Genomic DNA, 13,841 nt, shown 5'->3' on the forward strand with positions numbered 1-13,841 from the left:
TGCTGTCATCCCATTTCCCCTTTTTGGCAGCTTGACACCCTTTTGCTCCTGTGTGTGTGCATGTAATGTGTGCCTTCAGGTTGTGAGCTTCCCTCCCCGCTTTAACTCTTGTCTGGCTCTTTGCTATGGAATTCTGGGAGTTGTTTGCTTGCTTTTCTGTGGTGCTCCAAACAGAGGAGCTTTTGTGGGTTCCCTCTTTGAGGGAAGGAGGAGAAGGTCCTGGGCATCCCTGCCATCCCTGCCTCCTGCAGGCTGCAAGCACAGGAGCCCCGCTGGACATGACACCAGAGGCCCCCCGCAGAAGCAGCCAGACCCTCTCCCTCTTGCTCTCTGCCCTGGTCCCCTCTTCCTTGAGGGAAGGAGGAGCTCCATGGAGGTCCCTTCAAGCCGAAGGAAAGCAAGTTGCCAGGGAGGGGACTGGGCCAAGGGCAGAGCCCCGGCAGCCATAGCAGCTCTTTAAACCGGTTAGAAAAGAAGAGTCCTCTGCTGTCATCCCATTTCCCCTTTTTGGCAGCTTGACACCCTTTTGCTCCTGTGTGTGTGCATGTAATGTGTGCCTTCAGGTTGTGAGCTTCCCTCCCCGCTTTAACTCTTGTCTGGCTCTTTGCTATGGAATTCTGGGAGTTGTTTGCTTGCTTTTCTGTGGTGCTCCAAACAGAGGAGCTTTTGTGGGTTCCCTCCTGGAGGGAAGGAGGAGAAGGTCCTGGGCATCCCTGCCTCCTGCATTGTGACAGCACAGGAGCCCCACTGGACATGACACTAGAGACCCCCGGAGAAGCAGCCAGACCCTCTCCCTTTTGCTCTCTGCTCTGGTCTCTTCTTTCCCTCTCTTTCCCTGCTTTCCTCTTCTCTTCCTTGTCCCACCTTTCCTCCCTTTTTCCTCTCTTCCCTCCCTCCTTCTTTCCCCCCTCACACACACACACCTTCCCTCACTGCAGTCACTCGCCTGCCTGCCTCCCTCCCTGCCTGTCATTCTTTCAGCCAATCAGGAGACGGAGGAATGAGGGAACGGATTTGAGAACGGATAAGAATACCGCACACACTTCTCTTGGAACGTTTTCATCACGTTTCAGCTCTCTGGGAACACATTCAGAACACATTCAAATCTGTTCCCTCCTGGAACACATTTGGAACACATTTAAGCGTTCTGAGAACCCGATTGGAACACATACGTGCGGTATTCTCAAATGCGTTCCGTTCTCATCACGTGATCAGAACGTTCTCAGAACGCAGTGCGATAATCTTCATCAGTTTGGTAGATTAAGGAAATGCTGTGTATGTAGCATTTTCTCCAGTAACGTTTCAGCAAGATCCTCCATTATATTCTTGCAAACAAGATAGTAAAATATGGGCTACACAATGTTACTGTTAAGTACGATACTTTTGCGTTGCTACCAATCTCTGAAAAATTCACATTAAAAAAAAATTGAGTCAATGAAAAAGTATTCACCATCATAAAGGCAGTGCCAGTCAAATCTCTAAGGGAGGGGCATTTAATAAAATGGTAACATTATGATATCCATGTGCACCATCTGACTACAAATTATACTCCCTAGTGCAGAACTGTTTTATTTATATACTAAATAAATTTATTCATTGATCAACTGATCAGCTAAAACTCAGATCATTAAACCACAGAGATTTCTGTAAGCCGGTGAGAGCCCTTTTGGGAATTGTTTCCTTGTACTCAACTACTAAAGCTAGCTGTGTACATATGATAACTTTGAAGTTGTTCTACATATATTGGGGGTTGGGGGGAGTTAGATCTATACAAACACAGTGCACACATACACTAAACATGCCAAGGGATGGATGCATTATGGATATAGAACTGTCAGTTATTCTTGCAATCTCTGAAATCCCTCTCTGTGAAAACTCACAAATGAACCGTAGGAGGGCCTTTTTGAAGCAAGCAGCTGTAATTTTTGTTTTTGCTTTTAAGCTATATCATTAGCAAATCCTTTCCCTCTTGCAACTAATCGTCCTTGTGGGATATATGTTGAGGTATATAGCAAGAAAGTGGGGGGAGAATATCAAAAGACATATTCGCAAAACTTCTTATTGCTTTCATTTCAACATTGGCTTTGAACATCAGAATCCTCTACTTTGACCTAACATATATACCATAGCTAACCAATCCTAAGTCTTGTCCCTACAGTTGCTGATGTTGACAATGCTACTCTCCTCTTTACTGCTATAGTTATATTACACTCATATCCCAGAGGAATTCCATGCACTGCAACTGTCCTAGTTTGCCAGGGACAGTCCTAATTAATCCTTTGCTGTCCCAGTTTTTCAACTATTAGAATGTCCCAGTTTGTCTCCCACTTTCTCTATTTGTCTTCGGTTTACTTCAACTGCTGCAAAAGAGTTCAAATTCCAAAGTAGATTGCATGCAGTTAACCCAGCAGGAGGGGGAGGAGAGGAGCAGGAGGAGTCAGCATCTTGCCTTTCCCAATAGGGAAGCAAACTGCTGCAGTTGCTCCTTGTTTGTCTCTTCAGAGCAGTGGAGGAAAAGGGATCTTGGAGATGTCTCATCCATAGGGTTGCCATGAGTTGGGACCAACTTAAGGGCAGTTAACAACCTCACAAAATGCCAGGACCCCATTTTCTCTCTTTAACCAATTTTTGATGGCCCTTTTCCAGTTCTGCTATTTCTCTTTTCAATTTTCCTTTGTAGTAGTAATAGTAGTAGTAGTTGTTGTTCAAGGAGTGCCTGCATAGTAGACTCAAGGAACTTTGAGACTAACTGTATAAAAATTGGAGCATAAGCTTTCATAATATCGGTCTACTTCCTCAGCTTCATGGAATGAACTGCTGTCTGAATTCTATCCAAACATATCTGGTTAGTCCATGGTGGAAATGAAGCTGTTGCTGTAATGGATGATTGGTCTGATCCAACAGGGCTCTTTTTATATTCTTGTTTTCTCTACATCCAAATCTCACACCATGTCAAGATTTGACCAGTATGAGGGCCACAAAATTGTTATCTGTCTGGGAACCTTTTGGGTCCCCCCCCCCCCCCAAACAATCTTGTTAGGTACAGTCTATCTAAGTTTTTGCAACTTCTTGTATAGTCATTGCTTGTTGACTTTTTGTTAGTTGTGATATACCATTAAAATGATTTCTCCAGGGACCATAGACAACCTACACAAATTTGAATTAGACAACGAAGAAATAGAAATAGTCAAAGAATTCTCATACCTGGGATCAAACATTGATAGAAATGGAGACTGCAGCCAGGAAATCAGAAGAAGATTAAGAATGGGAAGGGCACCCATGAAAGAACTAGAGAAGATCCTAAAATGCAAGGATATACAACTGGGCACAAAAGGTAGAATCCTACAAGCCATTGTACTCCCTATTGCCATGTGAAAGCTGGACAGTTAAGGAGGACAGGAGGAAAATCAAGTCATTCGAAATTTGGTTCTAGAGAAGAGTGCTAAGGAGTCCATGGTCAGTTAAAAAGACAAACAAATGGGTCCTGGAGCAGATCAAGCCAGCAAGCTTTCTTGAAGCCAAGATGACATCATGAGAAGGCATGAATCACTGGAAAAAAACAGTAATGCTAGTAAAGGTAGAGGGAAGTAGAAAGAGAGAAAGGCTGCATGCAAGGTAGATAGACTCTGTTAAAGAGATCACAAATGTGAGTTTGCAAGAGTTGAGCAGAGCAGTGGCAGACAGAGGGTCTTGGAGTTGTCTCATCAGCAGGGTCACCATGAGTCAAGATTGACTCAAGGACAGTTAACAACAACAAAAGGGTAGAAAAAAGAACTGGTATCCCAGTTTGACCATTTTCAATGGCTACTCCTTTGCTTCTGCTTTGTTGCTCTGAAGCAAGTGCTGTTTAAATTCAATGGAATTCATATATTTAGACCAGAAAGATAGTGGGTCACCAGTGATGGTATTCAGCATGTAAGCCCATGCATATATGCATGCGTGTGCACACACACACACACAGAGAGGGAGAGAGAGAGAGAGAGAGATATTTAATGCATTACAAGCATGAAGCAATTCTCTTTCACCTCAGATTTATTTCTACCTCACCCTCCTTCAGAACAAACTAGACCAATGGGGCTTTGTTTTGATTTCTGCCTTGTTCCTTAAAACTACTAGAAAGAATTTTGTGATTTCCTGATAACTTTGCTGTACAAATCATTATTTTCCTGAGTTTGCATTTGAGGTGGGACTTGATTAGGCCTGCTTGGAACTCAAGAAATTTCATGACCTGTTTGGTTTGGCCCCCAGGGCTCCCTCATGCAGAGTACAGGACCAGATAATAGGTTGCGAAGGCATTCATTATTTCTTTGGTTCCTATGGCTGTTTAGTGTGCTAGAAGGTGGACGGCTTTAATCACTGCCCTCGAGGCTTGTAGCTCTAAGCCAGTTCACACTGTTTACTTGTACAGAATCTGATTTTCCTTAAGAGAGCAAATTGGGTATATCATGTTTTCCACTAACGAATCAAGTTCTTCAATAAAGTACAGGACCTGGTTAAGAGAAAGAGAAAAAGAAAGAGAGCACTTCTCTTTTACTTTCTCTTCTCTTCTCTCCTCTACCCCAACCTCACATTTTGTTCTACCAGTAGTCATTGACTAATTGACTTGCTTTGACGTCTTGCAAAAAAACCTTCAATTACTACTCTTTTTCTTTCATCCCATTTATGCAAGAGGACAATTTCCTCCTTTGGCACCTTTTCATTCCATTGTGTGTTGGCTTTACTTTTCTCAAGTCACTTTGACTGAATTAGTAGACATGGCGGTGAAGCAAGGGAGCCAATGGTATAAATTACATTTTAAAGAAGCAAACAGCCATGCAAAGGAGGTGTAGTAAGAAGGTATTTAGTCATTATTCCAGGAAGGAAGAAAAGTGTGCTGAATTCTTCAGACATAGAACAACCAGCATTTCCTCAGTTTGAGGCTTATCTCTGTTGTGCTCCCTGAATATGCAACTCCCTTGTTGGCTTGCACATAATCTAGTGCTTGTTATCAAGAGATAATCTGAAGTGTGCAAAAATACTTATTAGGATATATCTGAGAGATGGGGACCATGGGGGTCAGCTTGTTATTACAGTTATATTACTAAGAAGGAGACTACAGGCTGAGGAAGGTGGAAGTGGAGTTAAGTCAGCCTTGAGAGTATCAGTCTGTTGGTGGGAAAGCAATAGAGCACACAAGAAAACACACTAGGGAACATTAAATAACTGTCTTCACAACCATGTATCTGATCTTTTGCCTGGGTTCTCAAAGCCCACCTATAACCTGAGTCTTCCAGAAATCTACCAGTATCCAATAAATATGTAAGCTGCATGTAAAGTGCAAGCATCTTCATACCAAGAAGATGCAATGGCTAGCACATAGTGCATGCATGCAACAGTTCATGGGCAAAGAAGAGTCTTTTATTCCTTGTGTGTGTGTGTGTGTGTGTGTGTGTGTGTTGTGGAAGGGGGGACAATCCCATTTGGTTACCAACCAAGAGAACAAACCACCTACATTTTGAAAAGATATATGTGAAGATTTCTTTCTCCTAAAGATCAACTGCTGGAATGACTAAGCCAAACCTTAGACTCCCAAGTGAATATAGTAAGGCTGATATCTATCTATCTATCTATCTATCTATTGGATTTATAAGATATCTCAGCATGGGATCCAAGGTGGCTTCCAAAAGTTCAAAACAAGTTAAAAAACTCATTTTAAACAAACAAAATATTTAAAAACATGATTAAGACAACTAAAACACATTTAAAATATACGGTATATACACATGTATAAGTGTAGAAATCTAGGTCACAAATTTGACAAAAAAAAACTTGAGTCGACTTATCCATGGTTCAATGTAGGTACTGTACTTTAACTCTCATTTTTGAAAAAGGGAACCATCTCCTGGTGAAAAGAAAGAGTCTAATTTGTCCTGGCAGCACTGACCTCTTCTATTCACTCATCTATCCAGCCTTTAAAGTGAGCACAAAGTTTTGTCTGCTGGAATTTTGTTATTTGGCATTGTTTTCCTTTGTTTTCCTTTAGAACCTTTGTTACATGCCCCTACATTTTACCCTTAACTTATCCACAGGTCATATCAAAATCCATAATTTTGGCCCTAAAGCCAAAATTATACCACAGTTGAGTATATATGGTAATTACATGTGAAGGCGGCATGGCGCATGCGATGTAGGTGCACATGCCATTATGCCATTGCCTTTTATGGCGAGCAGCTTTCAGCATAAGTTTATGAAAGACACATAAAGCGCACCTGCATATGACACAGGAGCACTGTACACATTTCTCTATTTCTAATTCCTCTCACTTTCGGTTTTTGTAAATCTGGCACTTTGTCATCAACAAAAGTGATGATTGCTGGCCAGCAGCAGGGCCTGCCAAAGACATTTTGCTGCTTGAGATGATAGATGAGATATCATCCCACTCCCCATGCAAACAAACTAACTTATAAGATAGCAGCTGAGTGCATGATAGCATTTTCCATTGAGAGAACTAGTTTAAGACATGCAAGGCAGGGTGTGTGACACAAACACAATTCTGTCTTCCATCAGAAAGGAGTAACCCACTTCTGTTACCTCTCTACTTGTTGGGAAGTGAGAGAGAAAGAAGTGGATTTTTCCAGCAGAGTAATGAAATTGGCAAGGCAAAAGGTGAACAATAATCAGTTGCATCCCACCCCCGCACAGAGGGTCTAGTAGAGAAAAGAATTAACTTTAGCCTGCTTTGCAAGATATCTACTATGTAGAGTGCAATCTACTAAAATGGATTTACTTAATGGAGGGGTGGAGAGAGAAAAGAAGAAAGGACATGGTGAAGCAAAAATACAGGCAGTATGAAAACATGGAAATTAGCAGGTATGCAGAGATTGACTATCACTATCAACCATGATTGTTTCCCTATGTTGGCTGCCTCCCTTTGACTATTAGTAGGGCTGGCACTGACCAACAATTGTGCCAATAAATTAGTATGGATATCTCCTCTGCTGGTGGAGAATTTAAGATAGAGATCCCAATGTCTGTAGTCTGAAAGTCAGGAATACAGGAGAACCATGATGAGTTTCCAGACTGTTGGAAAGGACAAGTGTTTCTACAACAAGAAGTACTGAGCTATTGGAAAACTGATGTTGCTTGGGGGAGTAATACTACATGCATGCACACTTGCTTTCCATCTGTTCACGCAGTAAATAAAAGAGTGATGTTCCCAAGTGTTGAAATTGGGGAGTGGAAGTAATGGAAACACACATGACAGTCTGGAAATACTACATTTTTAATGATCAAAATCTTTTTTTTAAAAGGGCTTAGCTACTATGTTCAAATATAATTCTTATTGATAAGGCTCTCAGTACACACACACATATACACACTCACCAGTTGCTGCTGGAAAGTATATTTTGGGAAAGGGAGTTTACAATGACCAAAGAAGGGTAACTGACTGCAAGGAAAGCGAGGCTAACAGGAAAGAATTTGTGTCTGAGAATTCTCTAAGAAAGCTTGGCTAAAATGAGCCTCTTCCAAATGAAGATAGGCAGAATCCTTCCAGCATTTTATAACCAAAAGCAGCATAATTGTCATGTGCTTCCTTTTTATGGGGGCCAAAATGGTATAATGTTTGAGCATTGGGTTAGGACACTGAGAGATCAGGGTTCAGATCCCAGCTCGGTCATCTTCTCTCTGACTCAAGAGGATGGCACTGGCAAAACCCCTCTGGAGAATGTTGACAAGAAAACCCTATGGTAGGTTTGCCATAAGTCAGAAATGACTTGAAGACACACAACAACAGACTTTCTTTTTTGCAAGGAAGCTGGTCATAAAAATGTTTCTCTCACTCTAGGAATTCCTATGGCCAGAGGAAATATAAACAGAGTCCCCACAATGAAGGCACTCTGACATCAATAATGGTCCCCAGCTTACCGGAGGGAGGGACATTTGTAGTGTGCAGCAATGGCATAATAAGGGGTAGGAGCCATCTTTCCATCCCTGTGCCATCTTTTCTTTTCACAGAGTCCCAGAGATTTTTTTTTTCAGGATTGGTCATTCTATCATCTTGTAATGTTATGTTATAATGTAAGATTCTGTTAAAATTGAAGTCATGGGATGGTTTGTTTAGATGATTAAGATGACTACTAGCATGTTAATGTTGTACTGGTTCATTATATATGTATATTGTTCTTTGTGCCAACTGGCAGGAATATCACAGGCTTCTGATGAATGAACTAACTTACCAAACATATAGAGGTGATGTTTTGCTGTCAATAATATATTGGATGTATATGTATAGGATGTAACCTGCTATACATAGAAAACCAAGTTATATAGCTATGTATTTCCCTTCATATGTTATGTAGAATATTACTTGATTATATGCTTAATAAATGGTTAGTGAAATTGTTGTTAACTGTGTGCTGAAAAGCTAAGGCTGCCAATCATTGTAGAAGTCAAGGAAGGTTGGGATGGCAGTTGCATGTAGGAGGAATTTTTCTACTATGAGCTTTTAGCTAAAAATGAGAAGAGGGAGGAAAGAACTAGCATAATTAAAGGTGGCTTAAATGTGATGGCCTTAGCCCATCCAATTTATGGGGAGGCATAAAAGACCTTTTATGTTGTATGTGGGGGCTGGGACCCAGTTCCATCCAAGTTTATCTGGTAACATCTCCGCAACTTCTGAAATAAAGGCCTGGTCCAAATGGGCCCTTTAGCATGTCCTGGTGACGTGCTAGGGTTGCCTTGGGGTGCCGTTTCCAGACGCCCTGCAACCCTAGCACATCACCAGAAGATCATTGCTGCACGGCACCATATACACGGCGTGCATGGTGATGACATCACTGCTGCGCAGCGTCCAGATGGAGCTGCGCAGCAGCGACATGCTCACACCACCGCCACCTATTTGTGGTGACACAAAAATGAGCCGCATTTTAACACTCCTTTTTCTTTACCGTAGCCACAGCATGAAATTTGATTGGTGAAGCCTGGCTATGGGAGAAAGAGTAGCAGTTCCCAGCCACCTCTTTCTGATGCTCTGTACCACGCCAAAGTCTTGCTGTTTAACCTGCAGAAGATTAATCTACTGAGTTTGAAGAAAGTTCACCCAATCACTCTGGGAGCAGCAACAGAGCAGCTGGCCACCCACTCAGCCTTCCTTTTTGTCCGGGAAAGCAGCCAAAGGGCTGATAAAGCAGCTAGTTTTCAAACAAACAACCCCCTCCCAGCACAGCAAAGTCAATGTAAGCTACACAGTCCTGGAGAGTTGCAGTAGCTTTGCCAAAAGGGTTTACCAGAAGAATTGTCAGACGGTCCGAGGTTCAGGGTAACAGATAGGCAGGTAGATAAAGCAGTCCAAGGTCAGGTTTCCGGGTAGTCAAGACAAGAAGCCAAGGAGCCAGAGACAGAGTCTTTCCTCTAAAAGAGTCAGATATCCACTGGCAAAGAACCACACATGCTCCAGGTGCTTAAGAAGGCAAGGAGCTGGCCTTCAGCTGTGCCTGATTACGAAGACGCTTCTGATAAAGTCTCCGAGATCTTCGAAGGCCCTCTCTTTCTGCTCGACGCTCATTGAAGGTAGGCACGCTGCCCAGATCCTCCTCCATGTCCACAGCCTCGGCACCAGGCAAACTTGACTGCTGAACCTCTGGAGGGGCCATAGACTCTGCTCCAGCAGAACTAGGGCCAGCCTCTGGCTCCTCCATTACAGGTTCAAGCCCCTGGGGCTCTGGCTCCTCCATTATAGGTTCAGATCCCAGAGGCTCTAGCTCATCCTCTGAGTCCTCCAAGCCATCTTCCAGGCTGGGCATGACACTTTTGTTGTAAGACTGGTGCAGGCAAGAAGGAAGATCTTTCCTGGGCCACTGGTACTGCTGTATTCACACAGGAGAAACTGAGGTGGTGGAGGTGAATTGGGCATGATTGATGGCTGGCTGGCTGCTGCTGCACAAACAGCAGACCTAATATTAAGAAACAGCCATGGGTGGCACTAGAGTTTACATCCAAGTGCAAAGGGAGCAGTAGTCCAAAAACATTTGGGGACCACTGTGTTTGTTGCTGGGACTGCAATCTCCTTCCTTTTTTCTCAAGCTGTAGTTCAAAGACCTCTGAACTCCTTCTGAAAACAGAAGTCCAAGAACCTAAAGTCAGCCTTGGGTCCTTAAGATCCCACAAGATACCTGCTTTTTAAATTACAAAATGAACAGTAAATTTCTCGTCACTATTACTACTAATCAAGGACTGAACATTTTTAATGTATATCTCAATTTTCAGTGCTTTAGCCAACCATGAGGGAAATATAAGGGCCCTAACGAATTAGCAAAGATGTCAATTATATCAATACAAGATCAATATAATAAAACACTCCTGTCTGCTCAAAAGTTGTGTTTTTTTAAAGTCCAGGGATAATTTTATACATATTTTATAAAAAAAATTATAGTTTAACTCTTTAGGAGACATTGTAATAGATGGCCCCATTATGATAACTGTCAACTTGGCTTTATTATAATTGAGTAAAGGATATGAACCATTTAAGAATGTTATGTGCTTGGCAGTGGTAAAATAGAAAACTCTTTGGTTCATCTGGCTCAGTATTGTCTACACAAGAGATAGGAAGACTTCAGACATGTGAGACTTTTTTTGGGTGGGGTATATGTGTGTAAACTAAAAATTTGGAATTTCTCAAATGGAAGCTCAGATCCGTGGATGGCAAACCCTTATATAAGAAGAGCTCGCTGTAGTTTTATCCTGGTTTTACTTTGATGCTTTTAATTCTTTAAAATCTTTTATTTTAAAGTTTTTAATTGTTTTTATTTGTGAGCTGCCTTGTGTCCTTTTCTGGGAGAAAGGTTGCATAAAAACGAAATAAAAATAATAAAAATAAATAAAACCACTCTGAAGCCTTCCTTTGTGTGGCAATGTCTCCCACTCATGTGAACTCATTCTCCTAGTGGCGTCTTTCACTAGTAGTGGTGGGAAACTCTAGCAAAACTTGGATGTAGGGCTGGCCTGCACAATATACGGCCTGCCAAAGGATTTTGGGTGGCCCTCAAGGATGTGGAATGATTTTAAGGCTCCTCCAGTGCTCCAGTTAGGAGAAGGCCAGGCAGCAGAGGAGGAGGATGGGCAAATAATTACCAAGCAAGGCTCTTCCACCCTCCAGCTTTCTCCTAAGGAGAAGGCCAGACAGTGGAGGAACATGATGGGCAAATACTTGTCCTACAAGCTCCTCCACTGCTTGGCTTTCTCCTGAGGAGAAGGCAAGGTGGAGGATGAGGATAGGTGAACAAGGTGGAGGATGAGGATGGGCCCAATTGGTGCTGAAAGGGTTGCATCAAGCCACTGCTGCGGGGCCATCTGTTTTGCCCCTTACTTTCACACTGGTCACAGTAATGGAGCATTAACCATTCACAAGCAGTAAAAAAGCACTTTTACATTCCACACATTGGCAGAAGGGGTTGTGTTAGCAGGGAGAAAAATTGTCTTCTCTTGCCACTGAGGAATTCTCCTGTGACTCACAAGCATGACATAGGAAGTGATTCTGCTGAACAGGCATACTGGGGGACTGGGGGATTCAGTTTAGGAGATTATTCTCCTGTTGCATTCTAGGACTTGTAGTTTAGGAAGGGGCATTTAGAATATTCAGCCAGACAGCTCTTAGGCCTCACTGAACTACAAACCCCAAAATGCAACAGGAGACAGTCAAAGCAGTTAAAGTGGAGTAGCCCCATTTTAATGGGTGTAATGTGATAACCTACTCTCAGGAAGGTTTAATGACGAATTCTCAACAGCACTTTTGAAATGTGATTGCCTTTCACATGTTTGCAATAGCGCTAATAAATCATTATTGGCAAGCTCTTGATGTTTTTTATTGTCAATGAGATATTCCTCTAGCATGATGATTCCATGGTGTTACAAGGACAGTAGGTGGACAATGTCATGTGAAATATCTTTCCCTGATTGCACAATAATGATGGTAGCAATTGTGCTTCTCTAGCGTTTTTTACCCCCATGTGATAATCTTCTCAGTTACTACTCAGCCAGCTGCTCAGTTGCTGCCCTAAGGGCGACCAGGTGCAAAGCGAGCAGCAACCAAGCAGCCAGTTGATAAGTGAAACCTTCCACCTGCACTGGCCTCTACCACAAGGCTGGAATTGATGAGAAGCTTCTTGGTCGCTACTCAGCCAGCTGCTCTTTTCTGCTCCCAAGATGGCTGGATGGAAAGAGAGCAGTAACCAAGATTGGTTGTTTTACATCTGCAGTAGAACTGTATAATATCAGCAGATTGGCATTGAGGAACATTAGGGTTCTCACCCAAGAGGAAGGGGGTGGCAGCCTGAAGAAGTTAGGTGACCAATGATCTAAGTCATTGATAAAAATGTTGAAAAGTAGTGGGCCATAGGAGATAATCCTGTGACACTCCACTCAAGACTGCCTCCTGGTTTCATGTTCCAGAAATTCAGGGTTTGTCTACACAGATTAAAAAAACTGGCCTCAAATATTTTCTTGTTCCCCAGTGACCACATTTAACACCGTGCACTGACAGACATAGTGAGGTGAAATTGGCCTAGCTGGCCACACATTTCCCCCTGATGAAATCACTTCTGTGTCAAAGGGTGGTCCACAGGCCTTCTCCTTCACATTATTTTTGACCACATGGCCTTCTCAGCATGCATCAATCTATCAACTATTAGCTGTCATTGTTTGTCTGTCAATCTAGACCGCCCTTCATTCTGATTCAATGCCTCCCCATCCACTCCTCTTTCCCTGGATTTTTACAAGTAGTTCAGGGTAAAATGTGACTTATTAGAAAATTGGATTAAATCCCTTTGAATCATATTTCATGCAAATTCATAATGACTTCCCTGCAAATCATCAAGAACATCATGTGCCTGACTCATGGCATCTGGTAGGTGAGAACAATTTTTTTCATCAGTGTAGATAAGCCCTCAGTCAATACTAATAGTAAGTTGCAGCTCTGAGAAAACTATTGCCAAACAGACACTCCCTTGGAGAAATTCACAGAAATTATTTACCCACCTACCCAATTTCTCTGGCTCTAATTGGATTGTAGAATTTCAAGAAGCCACTTGGCAGAGCTCAGGAGGTTTCATTTAAAAAATGATTAGTTACTGTTGAAATTCCAAGGCCCAGAGTTAAGAAGGCTTTTGTTTTCATTTACCACTCCCGTCAAAAAAGGTAATGCTTTGAAACCCTTTTTTATTTTTAATAAGGCTGAGTCCCAAAAGACCAAATGTGTGTTAGGGGGTGTTGTTTGAATCTTTCCAGTATTCCCCACACTCTTGTGCACTTTTTATATTCTTTTCCCTCACTTTTTGTATTCCTTTTCCTATGAATTATGTTTTGTTCACAAAACAGCATCTGGACAGAGAGCTAGCAAATCAAGCTGTACCACTGGAAGGCTGCCAAGGATGTTCTGAGGCTGCAGCAAGGTGTGCCAAGACTGCAGAAAGGTGAGCCAGGAGCTGGCATCTCCTCCCTTACAGGCCTATACAGCCGACTCTGCCACTTGGTGAATGCCACTCACCACCCACTTACTACTTACAAATGCCTATCATTTCCCTAAGGAAGAAAATAAACAATCAAATCTGGTACATTGATGCATTGGGTCTAATTAATATAGAGGCAGCAACAAACTGATGTGGGCATTTCTCATCTGCAGGTATCTTTACCTCATTTTTTCAAAAGAAAGCAATACTCACTTGCTTGGCAAAATGGGTACTGCCTTCCTTTATAATTTTTGTCTTCGGGGGTGGGGGGGTGGGGGGGTGTCAATTTCTAGCTCACATTGCTGTCAACAAATGTCAGTCAAGGTGCCTAAGCATAGTGAATTCAAATAAAAACAGTCA

The 13,841-nt window shown here is 42.4% G+C and overlaps 1 long non-coding RNA gene across 1 annotated transcript in view; it reads left to right on the forward strand.

The window, feature by feature from the left end:
• LOC121936235 overlaps positions 1-9,124 on the forward strand; it is a 22,671-nt gene extending 13,547 nt beyond the window's left edge. Inside the window, exon 3 of the long non-coding RNA XR_006104938.1 lies at positions 8,933-9,124. This is a non-coding gene — a long non-coding RNA (uncharacterized LOC121936235). The remainder of the gene's footprint in view (positions 1-8,932) is intronic.
• The last annotated feature ends 4,717 nt before the right edge of the window (positions 9,125-13,841 follow it).

This window comes from Sceloporus undulatus, chromosome 7, assembly GCF_019175285.1.
Source record: "Sceloporus undulatus isolate JIND9_A2432 ecotype Alabama chromosome 7, SceUnd_v1.1, whole genome shotgun sequence".
NCBI classification, from domain to species: Eukaryota; Metazoa; Chordata; class Lepidosauria; order Squamata; family Phrynosomatidae; genus Sceloporus; species Sceloporus undulatus.